We start from the raw sequence: 25,095 nt of genomic DNA on the forward strand, positions 1-25,095 counted from the left end.
TGATTGTAAATGTTTTTAAAGAAGTAATGAACGTGTAGATGCCTATATATGCACACACACACACACACATATATATGCACATATATTCCTCTTCTCATAAATCCCAGACACTTGCTTAATAAGGGATACAACTTTGCAAGGGTATGGAAGGAAAAAGCCAGCTGCAGAAAGCACTTCAAAAAATGCCCCTGCTCTTAAGGCTTCCCGACCATCCCAGCATAAGGGTATGCACTAAACTTCCCAATGTGAAAGGTTGTCTTCTTGGTGGTTTTCAAGCTCCAGTGGTTTGTGAAGCATCAAACAAGTCTCTGGCTAAAACCTGAATGTTGCCCATCTGAGCACACATGTCAGTAAAATTTTATGGGGGGGAAATTCCACATTTTAAGGAAAAAAAGAAAGGAGCAGAGGTTTGGGTCTGGTTCTCTTTAAAAAATGGCAGCTGTTTGAAAGCTGCCTACAAGTTCAAAATGTTAGAAGCTGGTATTAGGAGCTCAAACCTGGTGTTAACAGAAATGAAGGAATGGATATCATGAGCACATATGTGATATTGATGCAAGAGTTGATGGGAAGTCAGAGAGCGAGCGCTCTTGTGTAGATGTAACATACTTGTAGATTATGTTTAGGGTCCTCTTCAGTCTTCTGTCCATGGAGGATAGCTGCCTGCCACCCCCACTGCGTGATAAAAGGCTTTCTCCAGGCCAAGCAGTAGACCTGAGGCGCTGGTGAAGACAGCGATGAGGGAAGAGGGTTGATTTCTGTTGCGTGATGGTCACATAGACATGGAAGAGAGTTTGGTCTGAACTTTAAACAGAAATAGCAGTATTTTTTTTTCTCCAAAACAAAAAAACACAGTGAATTAAGGTGAAACAAAACTTCTGTTTTAATTAATTCTGGTCTATTTTGGATACCTTCCCAAGTCAGAACACATTTAAAAAGAAAACTAATACCAATGAATGAATATTAACGACAAAATAAACTGTTTGAAAATTTTCCAAGTGAAACCTTTTCATTTTTAATATGTCAAAGCATAGCATTTTGACACCTAAGAAAATTTAAACATATATTTTTCTCCTTAAAACCCACTATCTTGCCAAGCCTTAATTCAGCATATGATTCTGCCCTCCCCGAAATGCATTTTTTGGTGGTAGTAACTGTTCTGGCAATTCCATTCCTACAGCAGGGACAGCGGTGGGAGGGCAGAGTACTTCTCATAGCACCAGCTGTCCCAGAGATGTGACCCGTGGTAGGACGTGGCCACCCTAAGGGCATCTCTTCCTGTGAGGTCGTGTCTACTATCCTTGTAGATGTGTGGAGTTGGTCCATAGCACCAGCAGCCACAATCTGCCAACTTGTTCGTTCAGGTCTGGATCTTCAGCTCAAACCCTCCCAAATACCCAGTTTCCCAGGGAAGAAGGAGCATTTTGTACATATGTTTGCTCTTAATCCCTCTTTTTGTAGGAACCTGTCAGAGTAAAGGGTTAATATGTCTGTAGAACAGCCAAGGGAAATGGGAGAGCCAGCAAGCCCAGGTCTTCGCTGGTGTCTGTCATTGTAGGGTCTGTCTTTCAAAGCCTATATAAATAAACTTCCTAGTAAACTCAGCAATTTTGTCATCATAAAGGCTGGCAGCCTTTCCTGGCAATAAAATAAACTCTAATCATTTCTTCAAATAAAACACAAATAGCAGCAATGCGTTCACAGGAGGCTCTGGCTGATTTTGCCTCTCCCCCCGCCCCCCCAGCCACCCCACCATGTGCGTGCCATGCCAGCCCGTGATGGATGGAGAAACGCAGGGGCACTCTGCTGCTAAATGCCTAAAAGGAAACAGACCCTATGTCTGCAACGTAAATCAGGAATGGGCAAGGAGCTCAAACGAAATAAGAAACCGCTCTGATCTTCCTGCCGCACAGCTCAACCAGATCAAAAATACTCCTGCCCCCTCCACAGATCCTGAGGATGCTTTCCTTCCCTTTCTCATGCACACCTATTTCCTCACCAGCTCTCTTTTCCTACAAAAAAGCTCTGATAATCTCAGGAGAAGCCTGTTCTTGCCATTTGCCCTCTGTGGTGTGGCTGATTGAAAACCATGCTTCACAAAGAGTATGTTCAATGAACAACAAAAGGGAAACCTGGAGTCAAAAATTTATGCCTGTCAGGGTTGTCTCATCCCTTTTCCTGTAGAAAGCCAACCAGAAACCAGGTAAACATGAGCAGAAAGGATTGCAAAAGGGAAAAAGAAAGAAAGAAAAGCCTGTCAGTCCTCCTGCCTCTTGTGCACCTGAACACCCTGCTCGTTTGAGGCTTGCTCTGCAAGATGTGCCTGGAGAGCAGGAAAGGGAGATAGAAATGGCAAAAGAAGCTGAACTATCAGTTTTTTACAACTCGTCATCTGGCGTGTTGTTTGTTTTTTTCAAGATTAGGGAGAAACAATAGGTTTACGTGCAGATCCATGGACATCAGCAGATCGCACCCCATTGTCGCACAGATTCACTCTGTCCCCAGGAACGTGTCTGATCCCTGTTCAATAATAACCCTGCCTTCTGTGTGTTGAATATTTAGCTGATTAGCAGCTCACAGCACAGCCCTGCTGCGTGCTTGTATAGTATCTCCCTGGACTCCCAGCTCAGCTGCATTTATACTGCAGCATATATGGCAGCTACAACTGCTATTCAACAGCAGCAAGACTCGAATGCGCTCCATAGGCATCACGGCAGGGGGTGCACAGTGACGACGAGAGCACATGAAGAGCACTGCTCAGTTGTGCATCCATCTCAAAAACAAGCACAATATGGTCTGATTTTAGTCATCTGTAAAATAGAGCTGCTGGCTCTTGTCCTAGAGCGGCGTCAGCCTCTCCAGATGATGAAAGTGTGTCACTTGGGCCGGGTCTCCGGCACAGGCCATATCCCTCTGCATTAGATCTAGGCAACAGAAGTTTTGCCAAGCATTTTGCTTTTGGGGGGGGGGGGGGGGGGGGGGGGGCAATGAAAATACCCAGTTCTGGAAAACTCAGAGCATTTTGCAAAAGTTTTGCAAAAGTTTCACCAAGCAGCTCAGTTAAGAAATGTTCCTTAAAAGTCTGAGGACATGGGTTTCTTCTGACACATATTCTGAAATAAAACATTGTGGCTTTTCCACACAAAACCACCTTTACTTTTTTAATGACTTTATTTTGTTTTGCTTTGTTTTTTTACTGCAATTTTAACTTGCTCAAAACTGCAAGGCAGTGTTTCTCTCTTAAGCTTAACCAAAATAGTTCACTCTACCTGGAATTGCTATCATTCTGGCTTGGTTTGATGAATTGTGGAAAAAAAAAAAAAAACAACAGTCTTGTATTCATTGATTCTTGATTGCTAATGAATCAGAAACCATTCATTTGAACAGCTGGCTTCTGCCAAGCCACTCTTAGCAATTTGCAGTGCAGGAGACATGGCTGGCATGGGAGAGTAGATGAGAACATCTGCTGAGCAATTTTATTGCTTCAAAAAAAAGGGAGCAACTTCCCTGGAAAAGTTTCTGGTGTGGACGCTTAGAGAATTGAGAAAAGGGGCTGGTTCATCTTAAACTCACTGAAATCTGCACCTCAGTGGAAAACATTTTCTCTTTGGAAATGCATTAAAACAGGGGTTTGAGGGCTATGAAAAAGTTTTTCAATGAACTAGAAATATGCACATACCACATATACACTCCCTAGGATTTTCATTTGCATTAAAAAAAAAATAATAGAATACCACACTTTTTTCATTTCAGTAATGAAAACAATGTTTTCAAATTGGTTTTCATCTTTAAGCCAGATTGTAGATGCCCATAGTGTAGTTTTATTTTGAGTGTTATTGTATCATTGATTAAAATCACCTAAAATTTAAAAAAAAAAAAAACACACCCTTTTGATTTTAAATTAAACTTCTTCTGGACAAGTCAAAACCTCCCATTCAGCTAATTCTTATATTTCACAGTGCTGGTAACTACAAAGTTGCAGGAGAAAGCACTGACATAAAAAAACAAAGAGCATTCCCTCATCCTTAGGTATCCTGAATATATTTTCATTTTAATTAGGTTGCAATAAATTAACATTTAAAGAAGTAACACAAAGAATGTGATTGACATAAGATTTAAATCAAGGTTAGTTTTTCATAGTCATGACCACAGCACAGAGACCCAGAAGCACAGCTGAAAGAACCACCGCATTTGTCCAGAAACTTGGAGATTTGTGCAGAAGCTGACCTTGGACACAGGAACCACTGTGGTGGTTGTGCCTGGCACTGTCCTGCATTTACAGTGGGAAATTACTGTCCCAGGGAACAGCCGATCATAATTTATACGAGCCTTTTCTTCTTGACAGGTGGGTTTAAATGCATGGATGTGGTGATGCAAATCATAGCTTTGGTGAATATTTTGATATGCCTGAGCATAGCCATTTTTTGTGGTGAAAGCCATAGCTGCAGCAACTCTTAATGGGACAAGATGAGATATTTGTGAACAAAATATCACACTTTTTCTTCCCGCTTTTGCAATATTGTCCTGGGCAATGCTGTTCCACCACCAGGAGCTCTCCCAAACCTCCCTAAAGGCAGGAGGTGGAGGGGGCTGGTACTGAGGATGCCCACACCAATGTCCCAGTGGGAAATGACTGCCCATACACTGTGATTTCACCACCCCCACAAAATGACAATGTGACAGCACCTGAGCGCAGGGTTACCCAAGGTCTCCACAAACAAGGCAGCTCAGGGACTCCAGCTCCCAGAGCTCACTGCAGACTCATTTTCTCGAGTTCTTGGCAATCTCTGAAGTTTTCTTGACAGAGTAAATTAGGCAGTGTTGAGCTCCATAGTTAGATTTCTTCATTTAAAGTGCATTTAAAGCTAGAGCAGATACGTCCACTCTGGAACACATAGAAACCCTGTAGCAGTGCTGTTTGGTGGAGGCAATTCGAGACCCATTTAGAGCTGGGATATACAATACACTCAGCATCTTCCCTGCTGCCAAAACAATGGTGAAAGTTCATTAGAATAAACAAGGGTGAAGGTTTCTCTGTTTAACTGCATTCCTTGGATGCTGAAGGGAAGTACTCTTCAGAACAGCCGCCTACCAGACAAGGATGAACACAGCCCTGCTAGCAAAGTTGAACCTCCCACCAGCCTGCTGGGATCTTCTCCAGAGTCCTTCACCAGGAAAACATGCATCTCCTTAGGGTCATTTCTGCACACCTCTGTCTGCTCTCCTTACCCATCATCTCCTTTTCACTCTCCCTCCTGCAACTTTGCACACCCCCACCATAGCCTCATCTCTACCAGCTCCTCATATCAGAAAGGCTTCCCCAACAAATTACCACCCACGTTAGAGAAGTGGTAAGAGGACACCTGAGAAGGAAAGGTCCCATCCTGAAGAACCTGGTTGCAACATGCTTGGCCATTCTTGTCATACCTGGATGCTGCCACCTGCCTGAGAAGATTCAAAGTAATAATAATAATATCCTCCCACTGAAGGATCACACAACCTGACTGGTCAACCATATTTTAAAGTGGTAATTGGATTATTCATTCTAGGAATTAAGAAACACAGTCTCTGTAAATCTTTCTTTGACTTGTAACACTGTTTATATGGTTATTTGTAGTATCAGCTTGGGGGGGGGGGCGTGGTAATATTTTTTTCCTGGTATACTCCCAGCTTTTCTCCTGGACAGCCATTTCCACTTCCTGGTTCATATTGCATGAACATTTTTTATAATACTTCTTTCATCTGATTTTAAAAATGCTTTGATCAAAATCTCCCTTCTGCATATTGAACATGGTTTGAATCATCAAGCCATGGCTATTGCTAATAAAAGGAAAGAACTGACTTTTAATGAATTTGTTGGTGTTTGTGTGATCCAAAAAGAAATCACTGGGAATATACCTGCAAGTAACGGCGGCCCCTTAGTGCTTATTTTGTGTGAATTGTCTTTCCAGGCTTTTTTTTTTTTTTCCTGCTGTTGTTAGAATTTTTATGGAGTCATCCAAGAAGTTTTGTTTGGTTTTATTTTTAAAGAATACAAATTGGTTTGACTTTTGCTTTTTTCTCTGGGAATATCTTGTGTGAAACAAAGATTTTTCACTGCAAGTCTGTTTGCAGAAAAATCTATTCCATGAACCCTCATATTTTGAGAGCTCCAGAGAGGTAAACGCACAGTGATACTTGCTAATGAGCATTTTTCACCTTTCAGCCTATGGATACCTTTTTCTCCCCCCAAAACATATGTGGCAGAGATCATTACCAGGCCTCTCAAGCACACAATCCCCCCAGGCCACCCTTTGGTGGTGGGACCATCGCAAGATGCTTTCATTCCCATAGAAAAGAGCAAGCCAAGGAAGGTCTATGTGCAATGTGAATCCCACCACAGCTAAGACAGCCAGCTGCCCCTCTCTGACATGCTCAGCCCCACATACGTCAACACCAGGGCTGGAAACCAGAGAACCAGAGTCCTGCAAGGCTGAGGGCAATCTGCTTTGTGTTTTCTCATGTGGTGGAAGTGCACGGGCACCTGCTCTTCTTTAAAAGCAACTATTTTGGCTAGATACAGGTAATGTGTTTTCACTTTGTAGCTCTGGCATTAAAATTTTGTGATTTACTAATTTTGGGGGAGAAAATGTCAAATCTTCATTTGCAAATGTCCTGTGTTGAAGAACCCACCAAATCTGTAGACAGGCTGGCCGAGAGCTTCCCTATGTCTGGTACTCACCTGCAGCCTGAATTGGTTATGCATCAACAGCTAGATCTCTTTATGCTTCTGCCTGCTCAACCAGAGAGCTGTCTGCTGTCAGAAGTGCTCCTGACCTAAGACATTGTAGACTACTCTCTTAATCATCTCCAAATACACAATTTGGTTCCTGATCTCAGGGTGTGCCCATCTCTTTTCTGCACTTCTTCTGGTGTCTTCGTTTCCCAGAGCCACCCCCGTCCATCCATTACACTCCCATCCTAGATCTTGGCAAAGCAACATCTCTGGAACTAGCCACGAGGGAAAAACTATTATTTTATGCCTTTTTTTCTTCCTAAGACACCATCTACTACATCCAATTCTGCAGCCTTCCAACCGCTTGGTTCTGCCCTTGAACAATACTGCAATTAACTAAGTGTGGGAATGACGATGTGGCTCATTTGAGGTTTTGTTTCCACTCAGATGAGAGTTAATCTCCCCTGTGAGTTTGAACATTTCTTTTCCTGATGAATTGTTTATTTTTTGATTCTGGATGATTTCTAAGAATAGCAGTTTGGGTTCCATAAAAATTTACTCTTGTGCTTTGATTCATTGCACTTAAAGACACTGTTGTCATTCTCCCAAGTGTTGGCATGCAGTATTTGACAATCTTCAATGGAGAAAATTCCTAGAATATAAGAACAAGACCTTGAGCTTTGACTTCATTTTCTTTTCCTTTCTCTGCAGATGCAAAATGGATGTTTATTTTTCATTAGCAATGCCACAGGATTTTTGAAGGCATGTTCCCTTCGGTTTTCAGACTGACTCTTTTTCCGGTGTTAGATTTGCCCAGGCTTTTAGCCTTTGTTCTCTGCGGATGTTATTCTAGTGGGCCAGCACTCCCGTAGGAAACACAACCATGGCCTTGCTGTGTTGTGTGGTTTCCACAGCAGTATGAGTTTGCTGAACTGGGAGAACTGGCTTGGGACTAAGCACTAGCCAGCGACTCAATGGCTACACCAGCTGCCTTGAAGGCAAGTGTCTTCTCCTCCATGTGTGTAATGGCATTGTAGGGTCAGAAGACAAGAAGACAGCCAGCACAAGCCTGCAGATGGGGATGACACCTGCAGTGGGGCTTTTTGGGGTCCCAGGTCCCCACCCATGGTGGAGCTCTTCCCAACCCTACGCAGGCTGGGGCATCATCTGAGCAGGACACACTGTGAAGCAGGAGCTCAGCGGCCAAGGCTGGATGGAGCAGCCAGCGCTCAGCATTGCCCTCACGGTGGTCCATGGAGGTGCTCTGGTGGGTCTGCAGCCACCCTGTGAATTTGATCATTGTCATCGGGGTTAGCCCTGGCTCCATTGCTTGCACAACAAATCACAGAGCTGTTAAAGCAGGGGTGGCATTAGCTCTTGCCCTTTGCTGGCAGAATATATGCGTGGGAATCCCCCAGCACAGCCTGCACACAAACAGCAATATTCATCACAGTAGAGGTTTCTAACCTGAACCCTGCTGATTTTCTCATATCTGATGTAAATCTCTACCTTGCCTTCCAGCACCAGAGGCACTTTTGCCATGAGATTTACCATACAGCATTAGTTCTGCCCTCTCAGTTCTTTTAAGGCCTTTTGACCTAGGTACCTTTATAAGAATCCCCAGTCACCCAAATTGTTTCAGCTGATGCCATCTGATATGAATCACCCTAGCTCCAAAGGTTTGATTTGGTTTTGGGTTTTTTTTCACTTTAACACAAGCTTTCCTCATCTTTCACCCCAACGGGAAGCACTTGGGCTCTGGGGTAACGTCAGGTTCCTGCAAGTGCTAGAGAGCTTCCTGGTGGCCTGGAGTTTCAAGCTAGCATCCACCCACATTTGTGGTGCCTTTGAACCGCTTATAAATAGATCGCGCTCATGCGGCTGTTTCATGTGCAACCATGGGACCGAGGGGAAGTGGCTCAGATCTCAGGCACAATGTACAGGCTCTGGTGTCATCCCGGCCATCCATCAATGCTGAAACCCTTATGAAATCCAGAAGAGATTCTGACATGCGATTTGCTCACTCCATCATGGGGGGCTGGGGATGGGGAGAAAATTTTTTTTTAGGAAAGCAAGGGAGCAAGCAAACTGGCAGAACTCCTGCCACAAGGAATGAATTTGCACACATACTTTGATCCCTTTATGATTTTTTTATTTGTGTTAGCCACATCCTCTTCGCTGCACCACTCAGCAAAAGATGCTTTAAATTAGATGAGGCTTGGAAAACACTCTCTTTGTGGCTCCCTCCCCCCTAGCCTTGCCTGCCCCCAAGGCTTAGTATTGGTCTGGTAGCCAGAGCCTTGCCTAACATGAAACTGGCACAAATGAAAAGGCGGATAAATAAACGTCCAGGAATCTTGTTTGTCATATTTAATCCATCACGTTTCCCAAACAGCCTGGTCAAAAAATTCTGCAGCAGTGTTTACATCATCCTGATTGAAAGCTACATCCGTGCATATAAATACCATTCCTGGATGTAGCTCCAGTTTCACATGAAGGCAGCTATCATCCCATCTGCCCTCACCACTGAAAAGAAAAGAAAAAAAAAAAAAAACCTCTGCATTTCTTCCTTCCCTCATTCCTGCCCAATCCAGCCTCCAGCACTTGCATGCTCTTTTTTTTTCCTTCCTTTTCTCAAGTCTTCTGGTGAGCATTTCCCAATTCTAAGATTTCCTGGTATACACAACGGGTGATGAGCAAGTGGAATTCATGAGACTGCGAGGAGACAGTTAATCACCATGTTAATGAAAATGGCACAATGCAAGCACTTAGACATGCAACCTGGTAGGGTTTTGCATCATGACGAGCCACGTGTCTGGTACCATGCACTGAGGCTGGGAGCAGAAACCCTGCCTCAAGGTGAGGAAAACCACCAGAAACATACAACAAACCAGTGCAAATGAGAGATGTTTTCCATTTTAGTGACAGGAACAAGCAAATGGAAGAGGAAAAAAGCTATTTTAACAGTACATGAAGGAGTAGGAGGTGGTCACTGACCGTACAACTAGGCAATCAAGGGCAAGCGATTATGGTGGTGAAGTTTAGAAAGGACCACAGGGAGTCTGACACCTCCACATGCCATGGGCCACCAAATACTTCCCAACAGCTCCAGCTCTTGAACAGCTAAGGGGAAAAAAAAAAAATTAAAAAAAAAGGGAACTCTAACCTGCTTGGGATCAGATGGTACATTTTGTCTCATCAAAATGAAATTAAGTTTTCTGATTATTTCATGGTCTTCTCCTGTTAAAAGAAAACCAACCAAAACTGTCCTTTTCCATTCTCACCTTCTGAGTGAAATTAAGTTTTCTGATTATTTCATGGTCTTCTCCTGTTAAAAGAAAACCAACCAAAACTGTCCTTTTCCATTCTCACCTTCCACTCCCCGCCCCAACTTTTTATCCCATGGGCAAAATTATTCATCACACTGGATGCAAATCATCCTCTGTAAATTGCATTTTTCTGTGGTAAATGGTTTCACCACAAAACGTCACGCTATGTTGCCTCCTGTAGTTCTCATCCCACTCAGATACACATACTTCTGTAAAACACTTTACCCACTCAACTCCCCTTATAAAGTGAGTCCATTATTGCAATGCATTTTGACACTGCCACACAGTTAAATAACCATTTTTTAAGCCTCACCCTGATTTGGTGGCATGATTTTTAATCACACATTTTGGCAGTATTGTCCAGAAGTTGGATTTTGCAAAAGGATTGGAGATGACAGACATCCTAGAATTGAAAGGCTTTGAAAAACTGGGCTCTGACTTGGACATCCCCTTGGGTTTGGGCTGGTTTCTGAGCCCTTATCATTGAAAACCTCAAGCCTCAAAAGGAAATAGCACCTGTTTTATTCAGCCAAGCAGCACAGACATTTCCCAGGTGCCTCTTAACACCCCTTGGAATAAAAATAAGGCTGTCAGCTGGTGCATCGCAGATAAATCAGTATTTTGCCTGTCAGAAAATAGCCACCTCTTTATTTATAAGTCCTGTTAGCATCCCTACTTCTGAAATTAGAGCCTTGCAGAGGACTAAGACAGACACCCTTATCTCAAGTAACAGTAAACCATATAACTTTATAAAAAGTTTTTAATCCCAGTACAAAATAAGAGACTGTAAACCCACTTTTACCCTTCCTCCTTCACCTCTTGCCTACTCAAAAGCAGGAGCTGCTTCTGGCCGCCAGATGTCAAACCCACAGGCTCTTCCCCTTTTGCTATTTTTGCCGTACACTTTGATCTTTTGCAACGGCTGCCCGGGGAAGCAGGGGGAGGCACATAGTGCTGGGGGCAGTGGATGCTGCCATGCCCCCTCCGAGCCCACAGGCTTCACCCCCTTGCTTCCTTTTGCCCTTCCTATGGAGGGGAGGGAAATCCACTCAAAAGGTGAGGTGAAAAACAGGGAGAGAGGTGGGGGAACAGCGGTGGGAAGAGATGGGCGGCACGGCTGGGAGGGTGAGAAGAGGGAAGGGTGATGGGCAGGAAGGGAGCTGCTGGGTGGGCATGACTGAACAGAATGGGGGCTGGAGGGGACCTGCCTGCAGACTCAGCATTAAGGTCTGAGTGGGGATGAGTCTTGTGTGGGGTGGGAAGGAGTTTATCCCTTTTGGCACATCGCTTTGGGCCAAAGCAGGGTGAAGGACCTAATAGCAAGTTGCCGTCTCAAGCCATGGAGGCAGCTGGGGGTGCAGAAGACAGCACTCCTTAGCCACTGCCTGCCTTTCCTCCACCCCAAATAAATCTCACCTGCTTCGGGGACATTTGATCACCCTGGACTTTCCTTTTCCCTGTACCGAGGGTTGAACACCATAGCATTAAAGACAGGGGAATGTGCTATATATAGCAGTGTAAGTACGGCAACATATGAATCACTCGCTACCGGCGGGGTGCCTGACCTCCAGGCATCCCCAAAAGAGATGGGATTCCCTTTCAAAGGCAGCTGAGTCATGCCCAGAGCAGTGTCTCTGTTATAGTTCACTGCATGATCAATGGGCTGCATCGCCCCATAGTGTCTTAGACCGACTAACACCTTGAAACCTACCCTGCCTCCAATAAAAAATAAAAAATAAATCTTTTTCATGCAATACCATACAATGAAAATGAAATTATACTATCAATGGGACTCATTCCTGGAACAAAGGAAGCAATATTACAGCTGGAGAGTCAACATCCAGTTCAAGAGTCGTGAATATCTTCTTTCTGCTTCCCTGCCAATGTTTTATTGTTGTGGTGGGTAATATAGGAAAGCTTTCACAGCACAGCTCAGCTTGCCTTGAGAGACTCACTCAACAACTTCAGACTGGCAACAGTGCTGAGAGGATTGCATGTCTTGATGCTTTTGCTGCCAAAAAAGACAAAGAAAAAATTGGGTTTAAAAACCTATGAGGACAGGAGGGGGGTGGAAGTTAATGTTTGTGACCAAAACAAATCACATCAGGTATTTGCCCAGTCTCTGCATCCCACGTGCTTGGGGTAAGGAAACATTCAGGCATATTGCCTGGACCGAGGTGGGCAAAAATTGCATAACCCACACTGACAAGTTGCCAAGATATAGGCAAAATGCTGGTGAATGCAAATCTTGGTGCTTTAGTTGCTCCAGCTTCATTCACTATGGGTGTACAGAGACCATAGAAAAGCAAATTTTTCATACAGACACCTTTGTGCTTCAATTTCCAAACAGATCACTGCATTTTAACAACAAATATTCCCATTCAGTGTGCTCCAGGAAAAACTTCTTTCCCATGGACTTTTCATCTTTTTGGCCAGTAAACAAAATGTTGGGTCAAGTTCATGTGCATATTCCTAAGGAGCAGCAAATTTAAGGCCTGGCTGTCTCATCCTTTCATTGTGTATCTGACCTGAGACTGAACAGGTGACTTCAGTGCTCTAAGTCAATGGAAATAAATGCAAAAATTCAGCTTAGCTACATGTTTCATGCAGACTTTTGTGAATACTAGCCTTGCAGAGCCCGGCTCTGACGGCTGCACAAGTCACCTAGGTGCCTGCTAGTACAGATGGTGCTGGTGCAGGTCTCAGGCAGGCAAAACAGATCCGATTCTGCCTGTAGTTCCTCCATGACCATGCTTCCTACCTCTTTAGCCATGCTCCTTGACCTCCATTTCTAAAGTGGGGTGCCCTGCGATAATGCTTCCTCTTTGCCAAGCTTGTTACCTGATGCATATTACAGTGTGATGTCCCTTGGCTGCTCTCAGCAGCAGCAGCAGCTCAACAGGCACCTCCCCAAAACCTAGCTCAATCAACTCTGTCTCAGCCCCTTAATCCAATCGAGCTCTGCCAGCAGAGATCCTGGCACAGCTCAGCTGCCATCCCCATCTCGTGTTCGGCCACATTGCTTCCGAGCACTGGGGATGCCCTGTGCCTGCACATCTGGGCATCCTTGCAAGCCTGATGTGGCCCAGGCAGCCTGCAAGCTTGCAGGCAGGTTCAAGCTCAGAGATGCAGTGAGTTTCCCATGTCCCAGGCACACTGATGTGGCAGAGGGTTGCTGAGATATCCTGAAGCCTGGTTAACCATTTTCCAGCTGCATGGAGGTAAAGTGTGAAAAGCAACAGCAAGCTTGGGAGTTATGTCACAGCATGAAAGCAGTCCTCATTTGAGATGGGGACATATGGGTGGGAGAATCTGACCCCAACACTCTCCTGAGGAACCTATGGCAGCCCCAATATCTCCTGGGGTGACCAATAACCAGGCTCAAAAAGTAGGCAATCAAGATATTGACGAGAGATGGCACAGCTTTCCAGAAACCGAAGCCAGAGCAGCCTTTTGGTCGTGGAGCACTAAGATGATTTAGAAGGTAAACCACATGAGTTTGTGTCGCATTTCCCTTTCCTCTGCACCAACCCGCTTGCCTGTTATTCTCCAGCCCTCCCTTGATACTCCCACCCCACTCCCAGGCACCGTCACCTTGTTGCTCATTGTGGCACCGGCCAGAGTGACAACAGGCAGACTTTGCACATGCCGAGGGGTTGCATAGTGAGTGCTCCGCAGGTCAGAGCCCTCCCTCAGCTACGTCCCTATTCCCAGAGGAGCTCACCTGCACCTGGAGGGCAAGGGACCACACTTTGGGGATGCTCCCTCCTCCCAGGCACCCACCACCTACCGTCTCCTGGGCGTTTTGTGGTAGCCACAGTGGTGTAAAAAACTAAAAGCGGTGTCAACAATGTGCGAACAGGTGTTTCCTATATATGCATATGTGTACATATACATATACATATATCCCCGATGTGGCACTGAAACTACTTGCTGTTTTCTGTTTAAAAGCTTCAGTTTTGCCCCGAGGCACTTGCAAAAACAAGGCCATGATACACATTACAGACAGATACCACCACAGAAATCTTCTCTCCTGCAGCTGTAGCGACTCTTTCCCTTGTAAACATATCAAGTTGAGATCAAAATTTGCTCCCTCTAAATGAATTCCTACATCTCCACTAGCTGCATATTTGTGGCTGTTTAGTATTCCCACTTTAGGCCTTGGCAGAAACAAAGAATAAGTGAGTATAAGAACACATATGCTGAGTGCTGAAGGGTATCCCACCCTTAATTTAAATAGTAGAACTAAAATATTTCGTGTGTGTGTGTGTGTATACACACACATGCACATATGTCATGGTACTTAAGCAAACATTAGCTCCACAGACCACTGAGCATTTGCTTCTCCTATGTCACATTTGGAAAAGTGCTAATGCCTTATTGGAAATGTGGAAAAAATGTAAATATTTTGTTCCAAAGCAACATAGCTTACCACTGTGCTTTTCTGACTTTTCCTCCCTTGCAGCAAAGAGCAAGCAAATAATGCACTGAATGCTTCTGCTTTCTCCATGTATAAACTAATTCTGTCCCTTTGAACCAGCCTAACTGGAGCAGATTTTTTTATGTTTTTAATGCTTTACAAATCATCAATTCCTATGGCCTGCCATCTTCTTGGAGGAAAAAAAACCCCATCCAAGTCGATTGCCAGGGAAAGGGCTATGGTTGCAAGAATTGGACTCAAATCACCCCATTTCTAGGCTGATATACACTCTGACCAAGAGGGAGGGGATGGTTCCTCTTGCAGAAACAGTCAGTTTAGGGCTGGCGCCCATCAGGGCTTTCCTCTCAAGGACCACCAAGGACACCTGCAGGGACAGCAGGGTCGGTGACCCCACACTGCAAATGGCTCAACAGGTGCGGAGAGATGGTATGGGCCTCCATCTTCAGGGAGAAGATGATGGTCCCCCACATAATACACTCTGCTCTGGATTGGGAATTTCATCAAAAGTATTATGTCAGTGCAAAAAATAAAATTTTTGCAATTTTAGCAAAGCTTGCATGGAAAATGGAGACCTCAACACCAGAATAAGACTGCGTAGCAAACACCAGCTACAAAATATTCATTAAACATCACTGCTCTCTGAAAGAGCTGCAGGCTGCTAGGTGAACCCGCGCACCAGCTCAGCAGAGGTTATTGGTTTAACAGGTTCCTACCGCGCTGTGCTTTATGGGACCCTCCTGTATTACTGGATATATTTTGGCTTACCATGAAGAAAATGTTCTTGCCAAAAGGGTTGCTATTACCTCAGTGGCTTCTCATTATAAGAGGGCACCAGGCAATGGTGTTGTGCTGGGATCGAGGAATTTTCCGCTGCTCTCCTGCCGTGCTGGGGGAGCACAGCACCAAAGCTACCATGCTGAAACACATCTGAGACGATATCGTACTCCTCAGTCATATCTTCACCTACCCGTTTTCCTGCATTATTAGGGTTGTTATTTATATTACACTTGTGCCATAAGCTCTCACTGTTCTCAGGATGGGAAAAACACAGATACCACTCTCTCCAAATGCTATGGATGTAAAAGGATACATCAGAGCAAGGGCAGCAGCAGGACAGCTATTTCTCCTTTTTTTTTCCTTTCTTTGCAGGGAAAACTGGCTCCAGAGAAGTGAGCTATGGAAAGTTGCACTGGGAGCTGGTGGGACTTCGGAGAAGAGGATCTGACGCATCACACAGAGGTTTTAAAGCAAAGGATGTGCCATGGCCAACAGGTTCAGGTGAGGTGGGAAACGGGGGCCCCAAGTCTTTGTTGTGAGGGTCTTATTTAGATGCCTGGAACCAGGAGAAGGGAAGCTAGCTTCAACGCAGAGAAGATCTGAGCCTGAAAGGCAGGATCCCTACTACTGGTGGATGGGATAGCACTCTCCAGTGGGAAAGGTTTGATGACCACAGCCATGCAGTGGGCTTAGGTTAAGTGAGGTGTTTGCACAGGAGCATACCAAGAGATAAGACACGGATGACCGAAAAAAAGGCTCCATGTAAACATTTGCCTCAGACACACTTTTTCCCAGTGATTTCTGTTCTCTCCAGATGGAGATGACACCATGTGGTTGCTTGCCACAGCCTTTAGAGTCAGCATTGATGGGGAAGGGTGGCTTTTCTTGGACAGCCAGCAATCTCTCGGGATGAGTGACCTCCGAGTCTGTAGAGGGTTAAAAGGCATGGGGGAATATGTGCTCTGAGGATGAATTTATGAACCCTAATAAAACTGCTGGGGGAGGAAAGATAATCACAGCAAACTGAAAAATGTTTCAGCGTTTGCATTCCTCCACCTTCTGTCCTAGAGGCGGGGAGACGTTCTCCCTCATGTCCTGCCAAGAAAAGAAATGGCCGTAAAACTGCTGATATCATTTTCAGTTCCTCCCCCCACTTTGAATCTGCAAACCTCATCCCTGCTTCCCTCTCGGAGAGTAGGAAATGGTTCGGGTTAAATGAGCGTGGAAGCTGGAAAGCCTGGAATTGGAATCATTTCCCCGCTGGCCTTCCAGGGGCTCCGACGGGAAAAGCCCCCAGGCACAACCGGAGAACAAGATCTCCTGCCACGTCTTCTTCCACTTACACCTCCCAGTGCTTCACCTCGCGGGGTCTGCTTTAGCACTTAGGTGGTGGGGCAGAGGCGGGGGGAGAAGGTTGTTTTTCTTTCCTTCAGCCTTTGCAAATGCACTTCCAGGGCAAACAAAATAATTGGCTCAGGCAAACACAAGAGCTGAAAGGCATCACTTGGCAGGTGGAGTTGTCACCTTTCTCATCACTCCTTTGGTTTCTTATTGCCAAAGCACCCGCTTCTTGAAGGAAATGTACTCCCTGAATGTCCAGCTGCTGGCCTCCAGGGTTATTATCTGGAAGATGGTGGCACTTTTTGAGCACAAACCTTACGCTTGCACCTTTCAGGACTGAATATGCTTCAACATAGGGCTGGGATCCTCAGATTCAGAACCAAAGTACAGTTATGCTTCAAACAAGCAGATGAAGGTTTCCAAGAAGCAAGTGTGAGGAAGGGGGGATGCACAGGGAGCTCATCTCTGAAAATTCAAAGCACCTACAGAAATATTTGAATGAAGCTTGGCCTGCACTATCTGTACGAGGTCCATTCCCCTGATCACACACAGAAAATGAGCTGATTAAACAAAAGGGTAGTGCAGCTACAGAGATGACAGCATTTTATTGGAAGACCTGAAACAGAAAGCCACCGAAGACCTCTGGAAGAGGTTTGGTGGAGGATGTCTCCAGAGAAATACCATCACAAAGGAGCCCCCAAGCCTGGCTTGGTGCAGATCTTTCATAGGTGAGGCTCCAGCTAGAAATCTGGGACTCAAGCTCCTCCGTGCCAAGCTTTGTACAAACACAAAGGTTGTCCTGCCCTGTGGGTTGTGGACTCCGCTTATTTAAGATATCCCCCATGCATGCAGGCACTGACTTTGCTCCCCCCACAGCCCGGGAAGACAGCCCTCTCCCCCGTTTTGCAGGACTACATGAATGATCTCCTTCGGCTGACACAAGGAGCCTGCAGCAGAGTTGGGTATAGGACCCAGGCTTCATGAGAACCAGCTCTGCCTGTTAAGCATCAGACCAGCCTTCTTTCCAGATGAAGAGGAGGCAGTTCCAGCACTCTGGCAAAGCCACTTGGAGAGAGGCGATAGAGCCCCAAGGCTACCCCTAAATCTGTCATACAGCACGCCCTCCTTTCCTTAGCACTCACATATTGATATTGTTGGGGGGAAAAAAAAAAGCAGCCCTGGCTGTCCCTGTAGGTCCCAGAGGAAATGGTTTTATGGGACTCCAGTGGATGCAGAAAATAACTTCCACTTAACGGCAGGCGCTGGCTCAGCATTTGCTGGCCTGAGACAGATCAAACACTTCAGAGCAATTCCCAAGTTATTGGTCCTCCAGCTCAGAGGTTCCCAGCCAAATCTTTATCCTCTGCTTCTAAAAGCTGGTTCTACTTTATATTCAGGAATAATATCCCTAAAACCTTGCATTTATGAATGAGCAATACTTTCCTCACCTCCACAAAAGCCCGCACCGGGCTGGAGTCCAGGACACAGCGGCATCTCTTGCAAAGGTGCAGAGCATTTGTGTCCAGACGCCTCAAGCGCTTTGGGAGTTGGACCCAGCCTTGCACTGCCGCCTTTGCAAACCGGCTATTGGGACACAGGCTCTCCAGCCACACTGTTTAGTTAATGAGCGTCTGCACAACACATTTTTAGTTCTCATGACCCTTCATCTCTCGTTATCCAACAAGCTTGAACCAGCCTGTATGGATGGGACCTGGTCCTCCAGAGCAATCAGGCTTTTGAATGGATATTGCATTTTTGAATGCACATTGCAGAGCTTCAGAAGCTGTGCTCAAGCTGGATGAGAAGAGCAGATTAATCTTGGTGGCCAAAACCTTCGCGCTTCGGGAAAGGCCATGTGAAGCCCAGAGAAAGAAAAACAGCACAAGGTAAATGGAAAACTCTCACCCAGAGAGCGCTATGCTAATCGGCACCAGCTGGTGCTCTGCTAATATTTTGATAAAGTCCTGTTTTCCCTCCAGAACAGAAACCTTACTGAGGTTTTTTTCCCTCCCCCACCCCTCCCCTGCCCTTTCCTTCTGTCATAGTTCTGGCATGGTGTAAAGGGGAACATATGTAGCAGACATAAATGACAGATGAAAGAAGAGAAAAATAGAGGAGGATAAGAAACCACACAGCTCCACCGACGCATCAAAACCCAGATAATAGCCTGACGCTAAGATGTCCTTCTCTCCTCCCTCCATCCTCATCCCATGCACGCACCTTGCCCTTCTGCAGCCTCCACAGCTTTACAGGGGAGCAGAACACACACAAAACCTGTACTGAAGGGTGAAGGATTCCCATTATAAAGTGAAGGATTCCCATTATAAAGTTGAGCTCATGCGTTCAGTAAAGGAAATGAAGAGGAACCAATTTGACTATTCATTATATATTCCACGCTAAATTGCTCCTTCCAGCCAATGCCTAAAGAAGCTTTGGAGAAGCTGTTGGTCCTGGTTGTCCCAAGGAACATAATCAGCCTCCCAGACATGGTCATTTTGTCAAATCCCAGGGAAGAAGATTTCAGGAATATGTCAGTTTTACGCTGATTGCACGTAGGAGAAAAGAAAAAAAAGAAATTATGACAATGTCTTACAATGTGAGGTTTTAAAATTGTCTTATTTTCTCTTTTTAAAGTTACATTAGAGCCATCAACATTGGAATTAAGCCACATTTTAAAAGCCAAGCAGAATCTGTTAAAGCAGCTCCTGCCTACCAAACACAGACTGTCACCCAGCTGCAAGAAGGGGGCTGCCCCATGCAGGGAGACAAGCCAGGAACCAGGGCGGACCCTGGTGTGGGTGGGTCCCACATCAACAGCATGCTCTCCCACAGCATCTGCACGCAGTGGTGCAGAGTGGATTGCTGGCACAGGGTCCACCAGCAGTCCCAGACAAGGCAAAGGGATGGACCACACCAGGGCTGGAGGTAAGTCTGCAAGAGCCCAGCCAGGAGACAGGGCGAGAGAAGAGACGGGTATACTTACTGTGTAGCCCAGGGCAGTACTAGCTGCCCTGCCCTGAAGGTAAATGGAACCCATGAGCCCAAGGGCAGAGAGGGTGCACAGGGCAATTAAGGTGCATTGGTGTCCTCCAGGCCCTGACAGAGAAACCCTCCCAAGGTTCAGTCCCCTTGGACTTGGCAAATCTCTCTTTCCCTAGTAAGGCAGTTGACCTCTGGCTCTCATGGAGTGTATCTGAGTGTCTCTATGGTGCCAATCTTGGTGACAGCTGCCTTGTGGAGAAGGTGGTGACCAACTCCTCCACTGTTCTGGAATATGCAAGAGTATGGGATGGACTTTCTCTGCACTGAGTCCCATTACGTGGTTCATGGAAGAAAGCTTCTGAAAGTCCACTTGCATCCAGCTGCCTTTTATCTACATCCCTCCTACAGAGGCAGCAGAGGTTTTTTTTTTTAACCTACTGTTGGATAATAAGACAGATGTCCATACTGGGTCTCATTTTGAATAGATCTAAACTAGAAACAAATGTATTAGACAGCATGAATGACTGCGTGTGTATCCTGTTCCAGCATGGAACTAAAGCAAGGAAGAGCAGCTAGGTCCCATTTTACTTTTTGAGGGAACTGCTTTTTAGATGGGAAATGGAAGTACCCCAGCAAAGGAGGGGATCCTTGGAGTAAGACATGACTCCTGTTATGCTGCTGTAGGGAAGAGCAAAACATAGCTGAGAAAATATAGCTGAAAAATATGCAAAATACAAGAAAAGTGGTGCTTGCCTGCTGCCTTGGCCTCCTAGCTATGTCCTCTGGGGCCGGTTGAAGTTCCCCAGCCTGGGGGAGAACCGTTTGGATGGGGAACAGGACACCCTCTCAGTGAAAGCTGAGTTCATTCTGGAGAAAGGATGTGCTCTCAGATGCCTTTGAAAGCCCAAGGCAGTATTCCTGAGGTGGAGATTGGTGCTTGAACAGAGGCCAGAACCACCTAGGGAAACAGGAAGAAGAAAACAAACGGGGGTGAAGTGAAGCAGCAGAGGAAGGTAGGGCGAAGATCAAAGGAGAAGGGCAGGTTTAGAAAGCCACCGCACTGCCTCTGGAGCCGAGGAGCTCTCTGGTTCTGTTGGGTCTTCCTCCATCGGTCTCAACACACGTGTTCATCTGTTTGCACAGCTGACTGTCGCTGACCCCGGGTGCTCGGAGTGGTTGGTGGGCTCGGCAGTGCAGGTTGCTCACTGCCTGGGATGCTCCTGGGGGCTCGCCGGGGCAGCCCAAAGCCTGTGTGTGGTCACAGCGCTGCCTTCCCTCCTGGAGCAAGAGATTACAAAGAGCACAGCTGAGAAACTCAAAATGCATCAGAAGGAAGCAAAACGGGAGCTGGGGAATTCAGCATTGCAACCGCCTGGGGCACTAGCGTTAATCAATATGGTCTATTTTATTTTTTTAAAGCAGACATTAGTGATGCATCTGTATTTAATGCCTGTACTGGGAGCCTTTATACTTTCTAGAGCTGAAAAAGGCAACCAGATCACCCCAGGCTAGCCAAAGCAGGACAGAGGCAAGACAGCATGCCACAGGAGTGAAGGGTTTGTCACCCCACCTGTCATCTCTTGCATACAGGACTGGGGGCTGCCATCTCAGGACAAACATCTGATACCAGGCGCTTGTCTTCACCTGGCCAGCCAGCTGCTGTGGGATGTGAGAAAGTCTCTTCCCAGTTCTCCTATTAGCTTCTGACAGCCTGCTTTTTTTGATCAGGAGTTGTCAATATTTAAGCCACTGTTCAGAGAAGAGAGTCAGTAAAGTCCAGGCATTGCCTTTTCTGCAGCTACTGGAGAAAATCCCCATTCCAATCTCCACTTTGGAGCTGATGGGTCATTCATTCACTATTGCTTATTTTATTGGCAGGAACTGATGCAGCAAGCAGGCTGTGCTGGAGAACTCCAAATATCATTGAATACTCTCGGAGACCAGAGTTACCTTCTGATGCTCCTGAGTTCAGAAAATAGCTGAACTCATGAGGCCATGGTGTCACCCTCAGCAAGGTCGCATCTGAAACTCCTCTCACCATTTTCATTTCCCTATTACCCTGCCCTAAGAGCTTCACTTCACTTGTTAGGTTTGGCATCTCTTTTGCACTATTTTTGGAGGATTCCAGAACACATTTCTGATTTTGGCCATCTTCATCTTTTTCTTATAATTGTTAATAATATTTTTCCTTCCAGACACTGGACTCATTCCCATGTTGGCTGCAAGGCTTCAACACCAATTGCCGTTTAATTCAATCTTCCTCTCCTTCAGGAGCACTTTCTCATAACACTGCCCTACTACTGCTGCAAATCCATGGAAAATAAAAGCTTGGAGAACCAGGGGGTTTGACTTAAGGAAAGCACCTTGAAATACATCCCTGTGTATGCCTTGTATCATAAATGCTTTCCTTCCCTCTTCCATGAAACAGAAGGTCCCCCATACCATGTGCCTGATAGGACACAGGGAGAGCCCCAAAACCTCAGAAGGCTTAAAATACATTGTTTCTCCCTGAAAAGCCGCGATCTGGCAGCCTGCTGCAGTGGGATATCAGTGTTAGAACAGAAGGGATATTTCAAGCTGTCTTGATCTGAAGTCTCCCACAACTGGGATCAGCCAAGGATTCACCTCTGGAGCCCAGTAACCAAGAGAAGTTCCGAGGTCCCACCAAAGAAAGAACAGGAGGAGACATGCCTACCAGAACAAGGAAAAAAAAAAAAAAAAAAAAAAAGCTGGAAGAAGAAATAGTTTCTCCTGAGCTTGACAAATATTCCAGATTCCTTCCTTTCCTTCTTTGGTATTAAACAGAGTTCAGTCTCCTGTTACATGACATAGAAAATGTGTCATGTCAAAATCCCCTGTGTTCTACTGTTTGCAAATAAATAACACACAAGAAACAGTAGGCTTAGGTGAAATTACAGCTACCTAATCATGGCCTTCAGTCTACCTAATTGGCTCTCCCTGTGCCTTACTATGTGATGATGAAGTTCCTCTTATCCTCAGGCCCTTGCTCCACTTGGTGCTCAGGCTCCACGTTATCAGCTTGCAAAGTTGACCAAACCCCACCATGCTCTTTCAGGACAATGACAGTTCAGTCCCTCCATTGCATGAGAAAACGTCTGCGTGGACATTTGTGTTCACCCTGACTTCAGTGCTGGTCTGCCAGCAGCTAAGTCGGGTCAGGAACTGATATGGATGGAGCAGTGAGGACATCGCTGTTGGCCCATGTATGGACAACACGTAGTGTGGCAGAGAGACAGAAAGGAAAGTTATGCATCCCAGCTGAGTAAACATTGGACTGCAGCTGGCCAGAAAACTGACTCTGAGAGAGAAAGAACCTGCACAACGGAAGAAGAGGGGAAAGAGAGAGATTTCTTAAGGCAAACACGATACCCATTCCAAGTCAACTACAACCAAATCCCTTGGTGTTCTCTACCAAGATTGATCTCGGTGGGTGTCGTGGTTTAAGCCCACCCGGTAACAAAGCACCACGCAGCCGCTCGCTCACTCCCGCCACCCCAGCCACGGTGGGATGAGGAGAAAATACAAAGGCAGGCTCGTGGGTCGAGATAAGGACTGGGAGGGATCACTCACCACTTATGGTCACAGGCAAAAGACAGGCTCAACTTGGGGAAGAAACAAAATCAAATCAAAACAAGGATAATGAGAAGTAAACCCAAACCTTAGAACACCTTCCTCCCAACCCTCCTGGCTTCCCGCCTCAACCCCACTCCCGGTTCTCTCTCCCTCCTCCCCCCGGTGGCACAGGGGAACGGGACGGGGGTTGGGGTCAGTTCATCACACCTTGTCTCTGCAGCTCCTTCCTCCTCAGGGGGAGGACCCCTCACTCGTCCCCTGCTCCACCGTGGGGTCCCTCCCACAGGAGACAGTCCTTCATGAACTTCTCCAACGTGAGTCCTTTCCACGGGCTGCAGTTCCTCACAAACTTCCCTGGCGTGGGTCCTTTCCGCGGGCCGATCTTCAGTCACAGACTGCTCCAGCGCGGGCTTTCCCATAGAGTCACGGCCATCTTCGGGGGCTCCGCTCCACCGCTCACCTCCGTGGGCTGGGGGGGGACAGCCTGCCATCTCACGATGGGCTGCAGGGGCATCAACCTCCTCCCCTGCTCCTCCTCCCCTCCTTCCTCACTGACCCGGTATCTGCAGAGGGGTTCCTCTCACATTCCACTCCCGGTTCCCCTTCTGAAATGTGTTCTCCCAGAGGCGCTACCACGGCCACTGCCCGGCTCGGCCTGGGCCAGAGGCGGGTCTGGCTTGGAGCCGGGGAAGCTTCGAGCAGCTTCTCACAGGAGCCACCCCTGCGGCCCCCTCTCCTGGTACCAAAAAAACCCACGCCACACTAACCCATAACAGTGGGAAAATCCACAGCCGGGCAGCGTGAGAGTAAATTGCGTATGTTGACAACCACAACCGTCCCCCAGTAAGTGGAGACACAGGCAGATTGGAGATACAGAAGACTACTGAAGATTAAAGAGATAGGGTTGGCTGCTTATAGCCAGTGCTTCAGCAGCCTTGAAACTGTTGGTGTCTCAAAGGAAATACCTTGCAGAATCCAAACCTATCATTCACCATCAAGACTCTTAAAAAACATGAGTAAATGCATACAACTAGCCATGCTGTAGAGAAACCTAGCTGCCACGGTACATATATCATATTGCATCAGCTAAAGGAAAGAATTGCCTCGTAAACTAGACCTGAGCCTGGTTCCTGTTGGTGTGTGGGTCAGGTCACCCATGGCCAACAGAGCCCTTCCTTGTTGCTGCCTAGCTGCCTGGCCAGAGTCCTTTGCAAACACACAGGAAACTTGGGGCTTAGACGAAATTAAGGCCATCTAACTCTGCATTTTGGTATCCGTGTTCCTCAGATGCGATGATGAAGTTCATCCTGCCCTCAGGCCCTTGCTTCATGTAATGCTCAACACTCGCTGCATGGCTTTAGTGTGTTGTGGTACTGCCCCAAGACTGAGTGCCAAGCACTTTTCCTTGCTCCCAGGGAGAAGGAATGAATCAGAAGACCTGTGGCATAAAACATCTTCCCAGAGACACTTCTGGATCCATCCCTGTAGGGGCACCTGAGCGGGGGCCCTCCTTTGATGCTGTGCGGGGTTGCTGGCTGAGGAATGGGGACCTCACCTCATCCTGCAAGAAAGCAAAGGACCCATCTTGAGAACTGAGGCACAGCTGAGCTTTGCACCCATGTGGCAGGGAGCAGGGCAGGTTTTGCACCATAAGAGACTTCCACAGAAAGGAACCAGGCCCTGCCCAGCATGAGATGAGCCAGGGCTCTTTCCTCCAGCCGAGGTATGCCCCCACCCCTGTGGCAAGGAAAGAAGAGCACAGAGCTGTGTCTGCTGATCGTGAGCCCAGCATAAACAAAGCCATTTCTGAAGCACACCCCCAAGCCTTTGGCTGCAACATCCAGGCCCCTTCTGCACTTTTGTTTCTCAAGTTGAATCTGCAGAATTTCATCAGTGCAGAAGTATTTCTGCCCTTCTCC

General features: G+C 46.5%; 1 long non-coding RNA gene across 1 annotated transcript; it reads right to left on the bottom strand.

Annotated features, from left to right (window-relative positions):
* Window positions 1–19,227: 19,227 nt before the first annotated feature.
* Window positions 19,228–21,802, bottom strand: LOC121233384. The gene is made up of 3 exons (XR_005932689.1): window positions 21,153–21,802; window positions 20,644–20,860; window positions 19,228–20,540 (listed from the first exon to the last, which is right to left on the bottom strand). It is a non-coding gene; the product is annotated as an uncharacterized LOC121233384 (long non-coding RNA).
* Window positions 21,803–25,095: the final 3,293 nt, after the last annotated feature.

This window comes from Aquila chrysaetos, chromosome 6 (genome assembly GCF_900496995.4).
Source record: "Aquila chrysaetos chrysaetos chromosome 6, bAquChr1.4, whole genome shotgun sequence".
NCBI lineage: Eukaryota > Metazoa > Chordata > Aves > Accipitriformes > Accipitridae > Aquila > Aquila chrysaetos.